Source organism: Macrobrachium rosenbergii, chromosome 50 (genome assembly GCF_040412425.1).
Source record: "Macrobrachium rosenbergii isolate ZJJX-2024 chromosome 50, ASM4041242v1, whole genome shotgun sequence".
NCBI lineage: Eukaryota > Metazoa > Arthropoda > Malacostraca > Decapoda > Palaemonidae > Macrobrachium > Macrobrachium rosenbergii.
The window spans coordinates 35,187,229-35,208,544 of NC_089790.1; the positions used below are offsets into that span (position 1 = coordinate 35,187,229).

Here is a 21,316-nt window from a genome sequence, read left to right on the forward strand (position 1 = left end):
GTAATGGACGAAAAGATGTCCCCCATCAATCACTTAGTTGTGTTTGCTTACGCACGTAGCCTACCCTCCTAGGAGTGCGTAGGCAAAGACTTACATGCCTCTGTTTGGTTTTCTATTAGAGATTTGACTTTTGTTTTCTTAGCATTGACACTCAGATACGGTTACCTTTCCACGATCAAATATGAAATAAAGTAAATTTTTTTTAAGGTGTTTACACGTATTCTGGTACTGACTGACTTTGTTGTGTGTGTGTGTTCATGTTCTGCTCTTGCAGAGATACTTATTTTTAAGGGAAAATTGGGGCATTACATCAGTAGGCAACATCTTGCTACGTAGATTTTTCTGTTTTCTGTACTCTTCGATGTACTGGAGTTTATCTATGTTATAGCAATACAGTATTTCACTGCTTTTCTCAACATTTGAGAGGTCAGTTGGCCTTGGAGTTATAGTATTGGCTGCAGTCTATTTGAGAATATATCTAGTATTCTTCTACATTTCTCTAAAAACTAAAATTTCTTTTATGTATATGTATAATATATATACATATATATATATATATATATATATATATATATATATATATATATATATATATATATATATATATATATATATATATATATATATATATATATATATATATATAAATGATATGCATAGGGTACCACATTCCAATGCCACCCACTTAATATTCATCGTGCAAGGGCCAGGTCCTGCCGACGGTGCGAGGCCATGTGAAACGCCCTTGCTTCCGCCCCTGTGGGGACGTATCACGAACATGGTTCGCTGTACCCGACTGACCATCGTCTACTCGAAGGGCTATCCATTGCCCTCTTCGCCGGCCTTTTTTTCTCCCTCTGTGTCTCTCTGTCTCTCTTTCCTTTTTTTATAAACTGTTTAGCTCCGTTTCACTTGCTTCTTTATTCGCTTGAACCTCAAAAGTTCAAGCGAAGATGCAGTGCATTACTACCCTGAAACAGTTCTTGTATTTTATTACTTTATTTTATATTTTTATCCATTTATCTATTATTTTATTAATTTATCGATTTTTGCTTTTCTAATAACCGATCTTTTCTTCCTGTATTTCCTATTATCCTCTGTAACCTCTTTCAAATGAAAACTATAGTCCTTGGAAGCTTGAATTTCGCGTCAGAGGCCCCTGTAGGCTTGTTCCATTTGAATAAGGGTTTATCTTCTGAATAATAATAATAATAATAATAATAATAATAATAATAATAATAATAATAATAATAATAATAATAATAATAATAATAGCATGCCATTCACTTTTCATGTGACGTAGACCAAAATTGATCAGCTCTTCAATGTTGGCCTGATCAAGTACAGTACACCATTCTTGATCTTATTTGGTTCAATATCTCTATCGTTTTAATTTCTGTGAAAAGCTTCTTGTGGCTGTTAGTGAGTGCTGATATGGGTTGTAACGAATTTTCTTATACTTGTAACGTGTTTCAGTGAAGATGAGCAAAAAAAGTAAATAAATTAGAGTTTAAGAAACGAAGTAGCTTCTTGGAAATTATTCTGTCTTGTGAAGTTTGAAGTGCATGTCAGAATTTTTTATGATATATATTATTGTATCATTCACTATAAAATATTATTCAGAGGTTTCATTTATTTCGACGTATTTGGTATTAGCCTAAAAACAGCGGTGGTTATTTAATTACAGTGAACTGAAAAGAAGGGTGAGAATTTGATAATCTCTCTCTCTCTCTCTCTCTCTCTCTCTCTCTCTCTCTCTCTCTCTCTCATATATATATATATATATATATATATATATATATATATATATATATATATATATATATATATATATATATATATATATATATATATATACATATATATATATGTGTGTGTACGTATACAATGTTTAACTAGTAAAAGGAACAAAATCTAGCTATTTATTTTATCCTTTGTTCACTAACCTGGTTGTGAATTTCCTGGTAACTCGTATGGAGATTAACCTTTGTTTTATGTCTAAATCTGCTAAGACACAGCAGCAAAATGTGTTTCATATTGGCAGTTATCAGGCTTTGCTCTTCAGAGGAAATTTTCTGGGACATTTTGACTCTTTCCTTTCTGCGGTGCCTATCATTGGGTGTTTGGATATTGTAAATAATCTGCCACGTGTTAATATCTGAGAGAGTATATATAGATACTTATAAAAACATCTTCGAAGGCAGTCTTATCACCAGTGGTGGCACTTAGATCATTGGTAGTTAGCGGTACTTTTATTTGTTATTTGATTCGCCAGAAGCAAGCAGTCATTCCTTCCTTATCTCTCACGCCGCAGACTTCGTGAGTGCGCTTGCTTGCCTGCTTGCTGGAACTATTGCTTTTCAGTTTGACTATCACTTCATTATTAAGCAACATACATTGTGGTTGTTATAAGATATAAACAATTGTGTTGGTTATCTTAACAATTTTCTGCTCTTGATAAGATTTGAAAGAAGACGCTTCTATCTACATTGTAATGTTTAGGTCCTCATATTATTCTGGGGATGGTGTACAAGGCCATTCCAGAGATATACTTTTGAGGATTGACTTGTTACTATCTCTAGTTAACAGATGAATTGTTGAGTTTTTATAATAAATTCCCTACTTCTGTTAACCCCTTCAAAACTTGCCTTTTTGTCTTTGGATTTTTTTGTTTGGGACCTGAGGCAATTGGCGTCATCTTTAAAATTATGTATTACATACCTATGGGTGTCTTTGGTCTTATAAGAATTAAGTAGAAAACTGTTAAACGTTTAAATGCACAGACGGAAGGGACATGCAACATGATGCCATTATTTAGTCCAGACTTGTTAGGTATAAAGAGAAATGGAGAAAAAACATATTGCAATACAGTTGGTTTAGTAATGGAGGGAGAGATAACAGTCACCATACCATGATGCGGCAGTGGTTTGCTAATTTTCTCGGCGTAAATATGCTAAGTTCGGAAGCCTGTCGGATGGTACGGCGCTGGTGTTGGGTTTTTTGAATTTCCAGTAATCCCCGCAGTTGGCTCTTTGGAGTCCATTTTAAGTTGATCAAACTGATTCTTTAAGAAACACTTGATTGTCATGTGAGAGTACTCGATTTGATTTTCGATAAATTAGTTAAAATGTGGTTGCGTTACCTTTCAAGCTGTTAAATTTTCGTATTTTTGTCATTTTTGTTTAATAGGTATGATATAAAAGACATTTCATAACCTAAGGTGTCCTTTTGTATATCGGGAGTAAATTTCTTTGTTTACCTTGTCCTTCTTACCAGTGAAAAATTACTATTAGTCTTTTCTTTATCATGAAAAGCTTAATCTCGTATTGCTAAAATATCATGTGGTATATAGCAGGTCGCATGAAATCCGCATTTTGAAGGAAAATAATCATGTTTCCCAGCCTGGGCAAGGAAAAAACGAGACCACCAAAACAGGCCATCAGCACAGCCTCCGAAGAGGATACCCCGAAGGAAAGAAAAATACCCCGAAATATGTTCCCCCAAATTTAAACCCAAAGGTGACCTCCGTATCCCTTGCTTAAAACCTCTCGGCAATGGCCTCTCCGTCCGACATCACCCTCTCCCCCCCCCTGCCTGTTCCTCCTTTTCAGAGGTCTCCCGATGGTCCCCTGTTGCCTTCGCCTGTTCTACATGTTATTACGGTGTTAAAAGAGGTCCAACGTGACGAGCGATGGAGAGAGGCGCATATCCTGTCCCCACTTTTTGTCCAAGACCTTGCGGAGAGGGGGCGCCATGGCCACAGGCTCCATCGGATTGAAGATGGAGAAAAAGTTGGCCTCTGTAAAAAGACAGCGCTCACCCGCGTCCTTCTCTCGGAAACGAGGGTTGGTTGCTGGATGAGAGAGAACGGAGGGCTCCCAAGGGTTACCCTTTATGAAACGGTAGGGATGGAAGGTTAAGGAATAAGGAAAGGGAAGTTTAGGAAATAAATATGTCACCTTTTTATAATTTTTGTTTGATAAAAAAATTTTGGGTGGGTGTAACTATGTACATCCTAATATAGATGTCAAGCTGTCAGGTTATATTTGTTTTAATAGATTTTTGGGTGGACCTTGTGCTTTCATAACTATATAGCTTTCTGTTTTTATGTATATACACACACACACACACACACACACACACATATATATATATATATATATATATATATATATATATATATATATATATATATATATATATATATATATATATATATATATATATATATATATATATATATATATATATATATATATATATATATATATATATATATATATATATTTATACATATACTCCTAGAGGGTGGCCCCGAGAATGTTAACAGGTTGCAGCAACTATTTTGGACTGATATGATGATTCCGTGCCCTTTCACTATGCAGCCTGGACTGACCACATTCGACTAATAACCAAGTACGTAGTTTACTGCTAAGGTTAGCAGTCATACGTTACATTTACCGTAGTCACTGATTTAATCTTTAGATTAATTGCCTCCATTTTTGTCATTATTTCAAGTAACCATCATTAATTCGAAAATTGCGATCTGCCATATTAGCATACAAAAGACTTAGGAACTGAAAGATTATAATTTTGTCTTTAATTTAATGATTTGGGAAAGCGTTGTATGTTTGTCAAAAAAAAAATGGTTTATAGGGAAAAGGATCTCCAACACAAAACTGGGGATTTATATGAAAATAACTTCTCGACACTCTAACTTGATACGACATCTGCTCGGTTATGATCCAGTATTGCAGACTGAAGGGAGGTTGCACCTTTATAGATGGATTATATCTGTTAAAAGTATTTTTCCAAGAAAGAACGATTTTCTTGATTTCGTGAAGGATGTAACTGTCACAATGACTTTTGTTGCGTCCTGAGAAGGTTTGGCATAACCTTAGCCTCCTAGGGCCTAGTGGCTTCCCTGATATGAGTGACTTCCCTGATATGAGCCTAATTAAATCACCCAATCGCGAATAGTTGAAAAATAACCCAAAAGATCTTCTAAAGAATACATTCGCTAAATAAGGAAGTTACTTAGAATTGGACAGATTTCCAATGCCATTAGAACCTGTTAAAATAAACCATAAAACAAAGTCTTGATAGAAAAATACTTAAGCTCATCTTGGCGAGACTATTATTTAATCTACTTCGTGGGTTTAGTCATAATGAAGGGAAACAAAGGCCACAGTATATTTTCAAGGGAAGGAAAATTGAGTCCAATATGGTAGTTCCACATATCTTCATTTTTTTTATTATATTCTTGTCTTAATATACTGCAGCGAATAGTTTAACTCTTAACGCGAAATCCACATCCTTAATGACAATATGATACTCTACAGGGTATCTCTCAGTCAGTGGTCAGCTTTCTCTCTCTCAGTGGATGCTCTATTTCGTGCAGGCTAACCGAGCGAGTGAATGTTCAACTTGGTTTATTCCAGTTGAGTACGTAATACTTTTAATAATGATGATAGTAGTTATAATGAAAGTCTAATTATTGAATCCGAACGTAACTATTGTTGAGTAATACTCTTGCCCGTGTTCATAATGTTGAAATTTTAACGGGAAATGGCTGAAGAATTGTTAAATCTATTTGTAAATTTCTTCTCATAGAGATTTTTGATTGAAAATGATAAAGGTCGATATTTTTCATACACGAGTTTTTCCCTTCCATCTGTCTGTCTGCCTATGTATCTATCTGTATCTAAGTGTATAATACACAAATGTGTTTAAAACTTTTACGATGGTGTAGTTAGCGAAGTCAGGGAAAGGACAGAAGTAGGTGAAGGTTTGTGCGATGAGAAAAGGGGTCATGAATGGAGGTGGTTTAGGATATGTTGCGATAGTAATGTGAAGCCGTAAAGAATGGTGAAAGTTTGAAAGTGCTTGTAAGAGGAAAATAGTTAAAAGTGCATGTTATCAAGAAAAATCTATGGAAGCCGGGAAAATTGAACCATAAATACGAGTATGGATGTTGGATGAAAGGAAGTGGTACATTCGTACAGGTATTTGATGATAAATGTAATGGATGATGGATTAAAATGAAAAAGCCAGGGAGGTACAAGAATCGCTACAAAAGCTAAGAAAAATTACTGTGTGGAAGATAGAATTATATATCCGTTGGTTCGGTAATAGATGTGATATAATTTTTTATGATACTGACGATTAAGAATGACGGAAAGGGAGAAGTAAGTATACCTTAGTTTAACCGGGCCACTGAGCTGATTAACAGCTCTCCTAGGGCTGGCCAGAAGGATTAGATTTATTTTACGTGGCTAAGAACCAATTGGTTACCTAGCAACGGGACCTGCAGCTTATTGTGGAATCCGAACCACATTATAACGAGAAATGAATTTCTATCACCAGAAATAAATTCCTCTAATTCTTCATTGGCCGGCTGGAGAATCGAACGCGGGGCCAGCAGATTGCTTGCTGAGAACGGTACCCATCCGTCCAATGAGGAACTACTGAAAGGGCGAAAAATGTAGGAAATCGACGATGTGAAAAGGCGAGCAAAAATAAAAGATCGGAATTTTGAATTGCTGTGGTTACGTGGAGAGAGTGACCAAGGATTGGGTTGTTTGATGATTGAGTAACTGGGAAGACAAATGAAGCAGAATTGGTGCTGAATGGAAGGACCTTCATCATAACCTTAAAACACTAGTGAGTGTACGTATGTAAGACACAGTCGACAGGGAAAGTGTATGCAGGGATGTAGACAAGGTTGTGATGAGACTTCTTTGAAAATACTCATATATGGAACTGCTGGTGAACTGGAGACCTCCTTCAGAGGTGATTCATCTTTTTGAACAGAAGATGAACGCGCCAGTGACTGAAGTCTCGTTTTCCTCCTAATATATGCTTATGCAAAGCTTGCCATATCATGAACGAATTCTTAATTGAAGATAAATAAAACAATTCATTTGTTTTCTCTTATTATGAGAACTTAAGGCCGGTTTTATCTTATTTTGATGATGAATTTCAGTTGTTTTAAGAAATAAAATTTGTTTCTGTTCGGGTTAGTGACCTGGGAACGAAATTTATTATTGGATGAATAGGGGGATCATCGGAGAACTCACAGACAATTAGGCTGTGATAAACCACGAAATGTCTTGTTCTTAAAAATCTTACTTTAGGATTATATCGCCCTTGAACTTACGTAATTGTAAAACTTAAGTTTTGTTGATCGCTATGTAAATTATGCTATAATCCTTTTATTTGCTTAGAATCTGGCTGTACTCAGAAGTGCCTTTCGTCCACCAGGTTTTTTGTACCATTTTCCTCAATATTTTATTCAGTTTGAATATTAATTTTTTTTCACTGCCGTTTAAAATTAGGCATCTCACGTTACTGCCACTTTTTCTCTTAACAAATGAATCCTAACCTTTATACCTCCATAGTAAATAAGCATATAAATGTGACTTGTTTTTTACATGTACCTAATATACACGCATTCAATAAAGACCCAGGGGCTGAGCAGTGAACCTTGAAAAACATATTGTTCTTGGGATAATTGCGATAATATACTAGAGTCAACGCCTACGTTCATAGACTATGGAGGCACGCTAACACATTTGTTCACTGTCATTTACCTGATGCGTTTAAGAAATTCGAGTTTAAATCAATGTGGCTTCAGTAATGAAATACCACCATGTGCGTTTGTTATCGTGGATAAACTTATACTTGTATAAAAGTATTATTCAACTTTTCATGTTGTGTAAAGATATGCACACTTGGATTGTTATGTGTGCCTACGTTTTTGCTGTAATCGTTTTGCATGTGTTGTTAAATAAATGGGATTTTTGTTTCTTACTGTTATTGGCAAGTATTTTTGTTTTGTTTTGTATCACTTGTGTGTTCATTTAGCTGCCCTGAATATATAATTCTGTAAGTAGGTAAACATGTAATACAGTGTATCTTTGCTAAAAAATCATACCTAAGATAAAATCAGATTATTCGTCACTGATACCTCTATCGACATTCCTTGTATTTTGTGGTCAAGTAAAATAGATACTTTTCTTTTCTAAACAATATAGTATATTTTTGTTAGTCTTTATCGGTCTACTGTTGATGTTAGTATCAATGGGAGCTCTTACCTTTTTGGTTTCATTTCACTTCAAATTCAGCTTTGTAAAGAACAAGAAATATTCTATATTTTGATCCTTCTCTTTACCTACATCTTATGTTGTTACTGGCGACTTCAGTGTTATGAATAGGACTGATACCTTGAATGAAGTGGATTAGTTACTTGATTTGCATTTGTAATGTTAATTTTTACTCCATTTCAAAGTCTTTTCCCGACTGAAGAGGTTGAGTGGGATTCTGTCACCAACTTTTGCCTGAACGCTGTCTAATTTTGCTGCAGAATCCTCTTTCGTTCCGAGTTTGTTCTGGGAAGTTTCTTATCAGGGACTGCATGCTTACTAAACACATCATTTGGTTACTTTGTTGAGGTTATTCCTCAAAAATTGATGTTACTAAGTTTTCTACACTCTTTTAGATGATATCCTTCAGGTACGGCTAAAATTATTGGTGTAATTACCACTGCTTCACATAATAGATGTGTGTGTGTGTGTGTTGGTATATAAAACATTCGCACACGAAGAGAGAGAGAGAGAGAGAGAGAGAGAGAGAGAGAGAGAGAGAGAGAGAGAGAGAGAGAGAGAGAGAGCGTCCCTTCATTCGCTTAAATAAAAGTGTAAAGTGGCAGAAAGGTATAGTTAGAATCCCCAATACAACAGATTTAAATTTTCCAAAATGTTAATACTAAAATACATTACGACATAATTATGTAATGTTTTATTTACTTATTTACATGTTAAACATGTTCTCTATATTGCTATGATGGGTTTAACTTTTTAAAAAGATATAGGGTGGTTTTAAGTGCCTGCGATAACCCAATGCGGTGTGATAACAATATGCTCATTGCACAAGGCACTCTCCATAGGCTGCATGGTGCCATGGTTCATTCAGCTGTTGTCTCCTCAAAGGAAGATATTTCGGTTACCGAGATACTGTGTCGTATCGCAGATTGTAGGCGAAGAAAAGTTACGTATGCAGCAGACCCACTGGAGAAGCAAAGCGCCAGGATAAGGACAAGAAGAATCGGAAGAGAACAGAAGGAAGAACTGCCGGGAGAGGAGTAGGGGGGAGGAGGGGGTAGATCCCAGCAAAAGTAGGGTGGCGGCCAGGTAGTGTGATCCAGAAAGACTGATTAATATAATCCCAAGTAACCTGATCGTTAGGCCAGGTAGAACCAGCAACCGAATTAGCACGATCTGAGAACCGCCTCGGGATATGTGGATGAACCAGAAACTCGGGAGACGCTGCAGTCTGCAAGGAAGATTTCAGGAGGGGAACATTTCGTAACATTAAAAAAAATATAGAAAAAAAACCTAGGAGTAGAAAATTTTGTTCTTTGTTTTTCGTGGTGTGGTTATTTATAATGTTCTTTTTTTTTTTTTTTTTTTCGTTAATACACATACTTCAACAGGAATGCCAATATCTGAATAGGATCAAACGATATATTTGCAGGATCCAAAACAATCGTTAAAATATAATAAGAGAATAGCATTTTTATATATTTCATTGTTTTCATCTTGTCTGAGAACACATTTATTGTCCTCTCTTGTTGCATATCTCTGTAATGTTTGTCTTTTGTTCACATAATTCTCTGTTGCTAAATTTTCATCTTTGTCGATATTTTTATATCATCTTCACATATAGCTATTTTTGTAGAATAGTTTTGTTGGAGGAGAAACTTCAATTTTGTTACTGTCTGTATATTACACACACACACACACACATACACGTAGTCCAGTGCAGTGGTTAAAACGCCCACCTTCTCAACAGCAGACCGTGTTTGAGCGAAACCCCCGAGTTTCTGTTGACTTAAACACTTCGGCATGTACGTGGTAGTTAAACGGTTTTGGTAAGCTGCATCTAGGTTGAAGAAGGGTATAGGGCTGACTACCACCTCTTAGAAAGACTTGCTGAGACCTGAAAGGTTAACACACTCCAAAACCATCTCTGAAAGCAGGATATATATATATATATATATATATATATATATATATATATATATATATATATATATATATATATATATATATATATATATATATATATATTAGCTGACCAACCTGGTGCTGCGTGGGAAAAATTCTCTCTCTCTCTCTCTCTCTCTCTCTCTCTCTCTCTCTCTCTCTCTCTCTCTCTCTCCTTCCTGTGAAGATAGTTGCTTCAGTTACAGTTACATTGCCCAGCATTTTTGACATTTTACATTTAACCCCTTCTCAACCTCCATTTCTGTCAGGGCTGAATTTGAACTTAAATGGCATTGGGAACATCGCTATTCATCTCAGCGTTCTCGAAAACTATTGATTAGACGCTGATATCTGTCATTTTTTGATATTTTATTTTTCGCCCCTTTCCCCCCTCTTTGTTGTCGAGGCTGAACTTGTACTTAAAGGACATCAAGAGTGTCACTATTCATCTCAGTGATCTTGAAAACTATGGATTAAACTCTAATTAATATCTGTCATTTTTGACAGTGTATTTTTCACCCCTTCTCCCCCACTTCCTATTGGGGCTGAACTTGGACTGAAAGGGCATTGGGAGTTTCATTATTCATCTCAGCGACCTCAAAAACTATGGATTAGACACTAATATCTGTAGTTTTCGGTTATTTTTACGTCACCACCTCCCCACCTCTTCCCAATCCCCTTCCTATCGGGACTGAAAGGGCATCAGGAGTGTCACTATTCTTCGCAGTGACCTGGAAAACTAGGGATTAGACACTAATATCTGTTGTTTTGGTTATTTTTATGTCACCCCCTTTCCACCCCCCCTTCCTAGGGTGGAACTTGGACTTGAAGGCCATCAGGAGTGTCGCTGTTTATCTCAGCGACCTCGAAACTATGGATTAGACAATAATATCTGCTGTTCTTTTATTATTTTTACATGTCACCCCCCTTCCCACCCCCTCCCTATTGGAGCTGAACTTGACTTAAGGTCATCGGGAGTGTCACTGTTCTTCTCTGGGACCTCGAAAACTATGGCTTAGACGCTAACATCTAATGTTTTGGCTATTTTTATGTCACCGCCTTCCCACCCCCTTCTCACCCCCTCTTCCTAGGGCTGAACTTAGACTTAAAGGGCATTGGGAGTGTTACTATTCTTCTCAAGGATCTCGAAAACTATGGATTAGAGAATAATATCTGTCGTTTCAGTTTTATGTCACCCCCTTCTCACCCCCCTCCCTGTCGGGGCTGAACTTGGACTTGAAGGGCATTGGGAGTGTCACTATTCACCTCAGCGACCTCGAAAACTATGGATTAGACACTAACATCTGCCGTTTTCTGTAATTTTTACATTTCACCCCCTTCCCACGCCTCCCTCTTTGGTGCCAATGATGTCTTACCCCCAGTGTTCTTTCCCAGATGTATACCAAGTTTGGTTGAAATTGCCCAATGCGTTTCTAAGTGTATGTGGAACAAACATACATGCATCCATTTATATATATATATATATATATATATATATATATATATATATATATATATATATATATATATATATATATATATATTTGTTTGTTTGTGCGTTAGCGTGTATGTATGAGTAGATATCCACCCATCCCACAATTTTCACAGTTCTGATCAACGTCTTGGTCATTCTTAGGCCGATGTCATTATCTTTCTGGATGAGTTGAATATGTCCAGTAGGCTATGTCTGAACTATTATGTATGATATAACCTCCCGAGTTACTGGGCCACTTCAAATAGAGACAGGCGTAGTTTGAGTCAGCAGACAATACATATAAATTCGTGTTTCACAGCACCGCGGGTGGTTTTAAGTTATTGGCATTTAGTGCTTACACATTGAGTGCTCAAGGAATTCTGGCTGAAGAGCAGATAAGTTGAAGACTAATCTTTTGTTAAATATAAAAGTGCATGTGTGTTTGTAAGTTTCTATATGGGTTCTCGATCAGTCAATGGTATCCTTTTTTCAGATTTTATTTTACCAGCTTTTCCTTACCCTCACGTTGATGTTATCTGCCATCCCGTTAAGAAGAGACATTTCATGAGATGCCGAGAGAGAGAGAGAGAGAGAGAGAGAGAGAGAGAGAGAGAGAGAGAGAGAGAGAGAGAGGAATAATGCTGGTGGTTTTCTTAAAGCCTGATGCCATTTTTAATGAAATTCTTTTATTACGATAACAATACAAAAATCAGCAATTGATCAGTTTGGCTTTTATTGAAATACGCTCTCTAGATATGTTTGGAACTTAAGTCGGAAACTTTTAGACATCGTGCTAACAGAATTAGGGAATTTTCGTAGAATAATGGAAACTTATAACAGCAATTATGAGGGTTACCCTAAGGGTTAATTTGATTGAAGTTCATACCGCTGCAGTTACGAGTCCTGGGGACTATCTGTGAAGAACAAAAAATCTCGTTAGTGTTGCCTCACATTAGATTAGATAGGATAATTAAACAAGTAAAAAATGCGCCGAAGCAATCGTTTTTTTGTACAGCGTATAATGCTGTATGAAACTTTCAGCTGCGCCCCGGTGGTGGTGCGTGTTGTTGGCCCCTATAGCGGTGCCAGACGCACGATCATGGCCAACTTTAACCTTAAATAAAATAAAAAGTACTGAGGCTAGAGGGCTGCAGTTTGGCATGTTTGATGATTGGAGGGTGGATGATCGACATACCAATTTGCAGCCCTCTAGCCTCAGTAGTTTTTAAGATCTGAGAGCGGACAGAAAATGTGTGGACGGACAGACAAAACTATCTCAATAGTTTTCTTTTACAGTCTTTTATTTTTAGGTAAAACAAAGTCAAGGTTAGCAATAAAAAAAGAAAAGAAAAACAAAGCAGTGGAACCAATGATGTGACCGCCTATATCCTTTCAGGTTATGGAAAACCCTCCTGTCCTACATTGTTATTTGAGAATATTATTTTTGAAATCTGTTTGCAATTGGAGGCGAGTGACACTTAGAAGTACTGTAAGCTGTTTTGCCATTAATGAAGGAAGTCTTTGCCGGTTAATGTTAAGAATCATTGCCTTTGTCAACTTTTTTCAGGTTTTATGTATAGTGTTTCAAGCGTATTGCAGAACTACAAATTTTTGCTAAATAACTGCCCATCGTCGACTCGGCCTTTTCTTGGATTTGACAAAGAATGTTTAAACCATAATAGCTCAGTGGCCGATGCTGATGCGCTGTGAGTAACATGCCTTTCCCCTACCTTGTTTTTATGTATATATATATATTTTCTTTGCAGCCGTGTTGTAATCATTTTACACCGGATGCATTAGCACCCAACGCACCGTCTGTCGAACTACGAAATGAAAAGCACACATTGAAGAATAGAATGACCCGGACAGAAAGCCAACGAGAAATCATTTTGAATGGCGTCTCTTAGACACTGGTATCGAGGAGGTAATGGTCTATAATGAAAGCCCAGTGTCTTGAGGCTCAGAGTTCAAATGAACATTGTAGCCAGACATCTCGAACACTGATGGTCTAATGACCGCTAATAACCGATATAAATAGTTGCTGGTGGGTGGGATCATTTAATTAGGCGCGCACGAACATACTGAACGTCAAGGCAAAAGTCGAATTACAGAATTCAAGGTAATTCCGTTAAGCAAAGGCTTCCGAGATGGGGCTCAGTGACTTCGACCGGGGACAGATCCACCGGGGGTGGACAAGTATAGCCCGTATCCTGAAAATTCTTCGTTCCTCTGTTTACTGAAGCGGTAAATTGGTTACCCTGGGCAACAGACTTTGGTGAGATCCAGCCATTAGGAAAGGAATCTGGCTAGCAACCTCATTCCGGAAAAGAATTCCTGAGAATTAGAAGCTTCATATATATATATATATATATATATATATATATATATATATATATATATATATATATATATATATATATATATATATATATATATATATTATATATATATATATAATATCGTGTTGGTGCGTGTGTGAGCGCGGTTTTTGAGTATTTTTCATAGGCAGTTATCGATTAATAGTAGTACTCATGTAGCATCTATTGTTGTAAGGCAACACTTTTTCAGAGGTTCATCTTCTGGGTTTATTGCGTTAGCCATCGCTCATAGTTATCCTCTTGGTGAATAATAGATGCCACATGTTTATCACCATTGAATGGAGATGAGGTGAGTATTATGACCATTAGAGTAAGTCTTGAGGATATACGTAAGTTTTTTCAATATGAAGCCATCTCCCTATTTATACACCATTTCCACCAGTCTGTCGTCAGTTTTTTTTTTTTTTTTCATGACCAAACTGTTTCAGAACGCTCTGATCCATCCTTGTACATATCTCCAGAGTGCAGTACTCCCGTTTTAGATTTTCCTTACTCAAACGCCTCACTTCCACATTTCCCTTTTATGTCTCCGGGTACAAGTTAATCACGGTCAGTTTTATTTCCTCATTGGAAGCCGGACGTCAGTTTTCAAGTCAGCTGCTATAATGTGATTACGTACACTTCATAATGGCGTCGACAACCTAGATGTTGTAACGCCAGTTTTAGTAGACATAAAATACTTCATATTACTCCTTTACGCGTTTGTTAGTATCTAATGATAGACTGTACTTAAGGGATTTATGATATTTCCTTTCATGACGTTCGTAATTTTTCTTTTCATGACATTCTCTCTAAAAGATTTATCAAACAGCAGTAGTATTTCGTTTATTTTTTCATTTTGTTTCCAGAGCTTTAGGGCAATACCCAAAGAACAAGATCCTCTAAATGAAATTTTATAAAACCGTACTTTTGGTTGTTTGCTTTGCATATATACCTTTCGTAAAGATTTTTCTTACTTCCCCTGCTCAGTGACGCGTCATTTGTAGTTTGCATTACATGATTACATCATATGTGCGCAAATGTTTTTCAAATTGTTATCCCTTCTACGCTATATGATAGTTTCTCTTTTTAGCATTTTCCGTCTGTTTGGTAGCAGGATTACGTAAAAATTTACATGAAATTTTACACAAAAAAATTTACCTAAGGTGGGCCTCGGGACTAACAGCAAATGATTAGATTTTGGGAGGTGAATGCGTTTGATCTAGGATGTGGGTTGCTCAGCATTGTTTCAAATATTCTAGACCTACGGACTATTACTGTATACTTTGGCAACAAGATTTAATTACTTTGGGAAAGAAGGTTACGTGTCTTTTTTTTTAACAAGTAATATCTGTTTTAATCTTAACAACTCACTGTATTTAGACAGTGAAAGTATGCGCTCGCAATTTTTTTTCCCTTGTTTCTTCTCTTTTTCTGGACATTCCTGTGAAATATATGATTGCAAGAGTAATGGAGATTAGTCAGATGACCTTTTGGCATTTTGGAAATCAAATTTCTCAGGCGTAACCTATGTTCGTCAGTTCTTGGTTAGCATTGCAGTCTCCACAGAGTGTTATGTAATTTACGAAAGCTTGAGTGTGTCAGTTACCGGATGATTAACTATAAGCAAGCAGCCGAGAGTATTATTCAGAGTAGTAGAAAAAGGAAAAACTGACGAGAAGAGAATTTCATCAATTAAAGGCCGGATTATTGAAGTGAAGGCTGGAAGGAAGAACAGAAAAGAAAAAACATTAAAAAAGATCTAACATTTGGAAGTTGCAAAATTATGATGTTCTTGCTCCGTGCAAGAATGATTGAAAGTTTCAAAAATTGTCTGAGCTACTTGGAGGTAAACACGCCAGGTTAAAGACTCATATAACTACTGACTGACTGCCATATCCGGGCCCAAAATAGGATGTTATTGTATCTCTGATGCAAAATCTCTGATTGTCTGGTAAGTAAAAATATTTTTAAAAGAAGTACTGTATATATTATGTATATATATATATATATATATATATATATATATATATATATATATATATATATATATATATATATATATATATATATATATATATATATATATATATATATACACACACAAAATGGAAGCCGAGTAGCTTTGAAAACGCAACTTCGTATCAGATTTCATTTCCTATCGAGAGATAATGTCCAGATGTGAATTAATAGTGATTTCATGTAGCATGGTTAGATGAACTGGTATTCATATGCAACATGATATGTATTTATGTTTTTATTTTGGAAGGAATGACGGGTTAACAACACTCCAAGTGGCGGTATGAAACCATTTACATATAATGCCCTCTAATATTACCGAAAATGTTTTTATATTTTTGGCCCTTATTCTTGACCGCTCGGTCATAGATTTCATTCTTTTGTGTTGCAGGAGAGGAAGGGGAGAAGGACCAACAGCGGTATCACCGGTGGAAATCCTCTGTACGTGTAAGTTATCCCTTTTTTATCTCTTCCTATGCAATTATGCTGCGCTGAATTTTAAGCATAATCTTTTTAACCCTCTATGAAAAAAGAACAAAAATAAAGACGAAAAAAGTAGCTGGATTATCACACGTCAGTAAAGTTAACCTGTAAATTGCAGAGAAATTAAATAATTAATGAGAATGAATCGGATAGTCCCATGTGAAGTAGCTGCCCCTTTATGGAAATGAGGTCGAGTAATGATCGCTTTGCAAGTGGCCCAAGACGCCTCTGGGCCGAAGATACGCGGTCGGCTCTCCTCCTTTTAAGCTTAACGGCCCATTGGAAACAATGGCAAAAATGAACCTTACGGTCGCATCTCGCTCCTCTGACATGAATGCAAGGATGATCCATTAGGGCCATATTTCCCATTGCAAGGCATCGACTGGCGAACCTTATTGATGGCTTTTTCAGAGGCTCCTTCGGGTGCCTCCAACGGCCCTCAGGGATGGGGATGGCATGGCATGCTATCCCGAGCATGTGGAAAAGAACGAGGGAGAGATTATTATCTTTTGAGTTTTGCGCTTTTGCATAAAAAGCAACTACGTATTAGCCAAAGCGTAATGAAAGGGATGCATGAAATGTATGTTGTCATTGGTCGCATTTGGGGGGGATGCAGAGAGATTCGTCTGGCTTTGCATTTTTTCCTTTTTAAAATACCGATGTTCCCTTTTTTTCTTCTTTTTTTCTGGTTTTCCGTCTTCATTCTTCCACCCTCTCCTTTGCATACAAATCGATGCGATAAAGCTTTCGTTGTAGCTTCTGGATAAATTTCCAATATGAGCGGATCATAAACCATTCGTAACTGGTGTTAATCACTATAACTGTGGTGGAGTTAGTATGGAAATGATAACCCTCTCACATTCTGTCCTCCTAGGTCATTGAAATTTAACTCTCAAGGTCAACACATACAAGCATTCATTCTCTCAGAATCAAGTACATAGACGCGCGCGCGGCCCCGTAACGGCCATCAGGCCATTTTTTCTCGGTTAACTCAAATGCAGATGTAACTCTAGAATGACCAGGTTAAGTGGTTATTTCTTTATGTGTACAGCCAAATTTGGGAGTCTCACCTTGCTTCCGTTTTGCCTGATATATGTACGGCCATCGTTTTAAACTCGTTAGTTTTTTCTGTCAAGATTAACTTCAGCCTTTAATCTTCCCCTTTCTATTTTGTTTTTGTTTTTGTGTTTTAGTGCCGAAGCTGTAAAAAAAGCATTGGGTTGTCCATGTCACTTGTTGATATATGTATATATGTGTGCATATATGTATATGATATTACAATTCAGTTTTTGCTAATGTTTTTAGTGTAATACGTTTGATAATTATGTTCTTCTTAACTTCGTGGTTCAACGCTCCTCATTTCTGTCTTTACATTGAATTTTACGCTTATTTCCGGATACTCATTATACTTAAACATGCTTTACTGTTTTATTCCGTTTAGTCTTTTTCCTGAATTATGGATTTTTTTATTTTCTCTGTTTTAGCCTTGAGGACGGGCAGTGGATCCCGGAAAAGTAGGCGAGGCAAATAAATTTGTGGTCTGGCATGCTGAAGTTGTACTACACACACACACACACACACACACACACACACACACACACACACACACACACACACACACACACACACACACACACATATGCATACATATATAATATATATACTATAGTCAGTGACGATAATAAATAAATGAATTGTAAGACTGTTATTAATCTCTTAAGTTTGGCCACTGCTTCCCATGATATGTCTTAATGCAGGGGCGAGGTGTGCCAGGGGAAACAGAAATTCAGCACTGGCCCAATTTACAGCTTTCTTAGGCCATTGTTGAGGTCCGCCTCCAGGGTTTCAACGACAGTAACTAAGGTCGTTGGATGACATATATAAAATTTATTCCAGCCACTGTTAATTTTCATCATGCCCGTTGCAGAGTTTAAACATCATCAAAAGAATATACTGCTGAAAACTCCCCAGTAATCTTCGCACCTTCCCCTCTTATGGGAGGAGGATAAATGTCACCCCTGATACTAGAAGTCATACCTATAGAATGGCCCCAGAGTACTTGCCTTTTACCATATTCGTCGTTTTTTTTTTTTTATTTGTTATATGAAAACGAACCATTGTTTGAAATTATAGTAACTACTGTTTACCTTGTTTAAGGTAAATCTTATTTATCCTTGTTATTTTGTCAGGTATATTTTTTAGAGAGTAGACCTGTCAGTCATACAAGAAAAAAGTATTTGTGTCCAGTCTTCAAGCAATCAAGAGTGAGGTAAACTCTAAGGCTGTCTGACACTTGTTTGTGCTATTGATGCTGTGTAGTCCGTATTCTGTTTCATATATACAGTAACCTGGCTGTTTTTGGAGGGGAGGTAGATAGAGTAAAGTCCCAATATATTTGTTTGAATCAGGATTTCTTTGGAACAGATTACCAGTTCCAGGGAAAGTGTATGATAAAGGGTACAGCAGATGACAGAAGGTTTGATGGGGAAGTTCGTTGTGGGGTGAGACAGGGAGGAGGATGTGTTAATCAAGTGTTTGATATGATTTAATAAATTTGAATGTAAAGGAGAGAAGCCTTGCCTGACACACACACACATTTATATATATATATTTATAAATATACTGTATGTATATATATATATATATATATATATATATATATATATATATATATATATATATATATATATATATATATATATATATATATATATGCACACATATGGACCTAGAGAAAACTTGTAATGAAACTGATAGAAAGGTGATGTGGGGGCTGTTGAGGAGGTACGATGCACACGTCAGATTTGCAGAGAGTTATAGAAAGTTTTTATGAAGGAAGTGTAGCGTGCATTAGAGTTTGTCAGTGTGAATGATGTTTTGAAGCGAATATGGGTCTGATATAAGGGTGTGTTATGTTTATTTGGCTGTTCAATATCTTAGGGATCTAGTGATATGAGAAGGCAGAGAAAGGGCATGAGATGAAAGTACAAAGTTGTGTGTTGGAAAGACGTCATGACTGAATGGTCCAAAAGATTTCGAATGATGGTAAGATGAAAAAAGTCAGTCATATGATGAGTGAGTCCGCAAAAGAATGACAGGAAACACGAGTGTTGTTGCTCCTCTTCTGATCAGCGAAGTAAAACTGTGTTGTGTAATATATGGGTAGGTGCGTCCGGAAGTATTTTCAGACATTTTTTTTTTTCCATCACATATACTCACTGAACATTCGTTAGGCTGGGTATAGTGCTGACAGACGCCTCACGAAAACACAACCGAGAACGGAGGACGAGTTCTGTATGAAGTCTCTCTCTCTCTCTCTCTCTCTCTCTCTCTCTCTCTCTCTCTCTCTCTATATATATATATATATATATATATATATAATATTTATACATGTACAGTATATATAAACTGTATACTGTACATATCGGTATAATTATATATGTGTATGTATGTGTATATAGATATATATATTTATACATGTACAGTATATATAAACCTGTATACATAACGGTATAATTATATATGTGTATGTATGTGTATATATATATATAATATAAATATATATATATTTATTTATATAGCCTATATATATTAAGTATGTATCCATATGTATATTATATATATTTGTGGGTGAAATTGTGGTACACTAGTATTTTCTGTTTTCATTTTGGTTGTCCTCTTATGAATGTTCTATCTTACAAAATATATTTGGGAAAAACACAAATTTTCCTGTATCCCCTGAAGCTTCTTGCAAGAAACATGCCCTTCCAACACGGGGTAGTAGTATTGATACTTATTATGACCCAGTTATGTTTATTTCTTGTGAACTATGTAGACCCTTGTCTATTAAGTATGATATCACATGAAACAATGCAAAATCACATGAACTAATGCTAATAACATGGAAGTTTGTTCTTGATTTTGTGAGAACTATTTGTTTATTAAGTCTATTCAGTGCGATGTCACTTGAACCAATACAAATAACGTGGAAGTTACGCAGGTTTTTCTTCACTTAACCATCTGCAGTATAAAGACCTTTGCTTATCAACATTTCGGTTTTGGGACCTGAGCCTGTGACGCTGTTCTTTGGCCTCTCATTGCGAACTGGTCTAGATCTCTCAACTTAGGTCGACAAGGGCTACCCAATTTCCAGGTCAAAGAAGGTTGCTGAAAAGAACATTGTTCGATGATGGTTGCGTAAAAATACACTCTTTATCGATACTTCCTGAACGTAAAATTTGTTGGCTTGAGGATAATAGTGCATTTTGTTTGCAAATGATTTCGGATCCACTGAATTATCAAGGATTATCGTAATTATGGGGACGGAGGACTTGAATTAAATAGCTAATGTTAAGTATTTTGAGATAGTGGATTGAGGTAATATTGTAACAAGTGGTACTTAGTTTGCCCGTTAGTATTATTACGGCTAAGTGATTATTACTGATAGAGCTTTAAAACACCTCTGATTTTTGGGGTGCGTCAGATTATTATTTACTTATAATATTTTTCAGAATCTGTTGGCTTTTTACAAGCGTTTCCAAAATGTAAATTTAATTCTTACTTTATTGGTTGCTTATTTTATGTCTAAGTAAAAAAGAAAGATTTTTTGTGATATTTAATCCGATTTGCTAGAAACAGCTGAAGAGCAAATTAGGAAATTTATAAAATGATCGATAGACAATTCCTTGTCCCAACAGAAATCTCCAGTAATTTACAACAAAAATATTAGTGTAATATTGAAGATCGTGGCATCAACGTGCTTTTCCCCCCCTTCGCTTTTTTTTTTTTTTTTTTTTTTTCTTAGTGTGCATGCTTGTGTATTCATTCGCGTAAAAGTGCACGATCTCTGCGTGCAAGCGCTGTGACATACTAAGCAGAATTTCCATCACGTATGGTACGGAGAATTCCCTGTAAATTCAAAGCATATCAGGAAAGGT

General features: G+C 36.3%; 1 long non-coding RNA gene across 2 annotated transcripts in view; it reads left to right on the forward strand.

The window, feature by feature from the left end:
- The window catches only part of LOC136832832 (uncharacterized), a 655,893-nt gene that overhangs the window by 289,826 nt on the left and 344,751 nt on the right, over window positions 1-21,316 (forward strand). For both annotated transcript variants that reach the window (XR_010851336.1, XR_010851335.1), the window contains exon 4: window positions 16,288-16,343. This is a non-coding gene — a long non-coding RNA (uncharacterized lncRNA). The remainder of the gene's footprint in view (window positions 1-16,287; window positions 16,344-21,316) is intronic.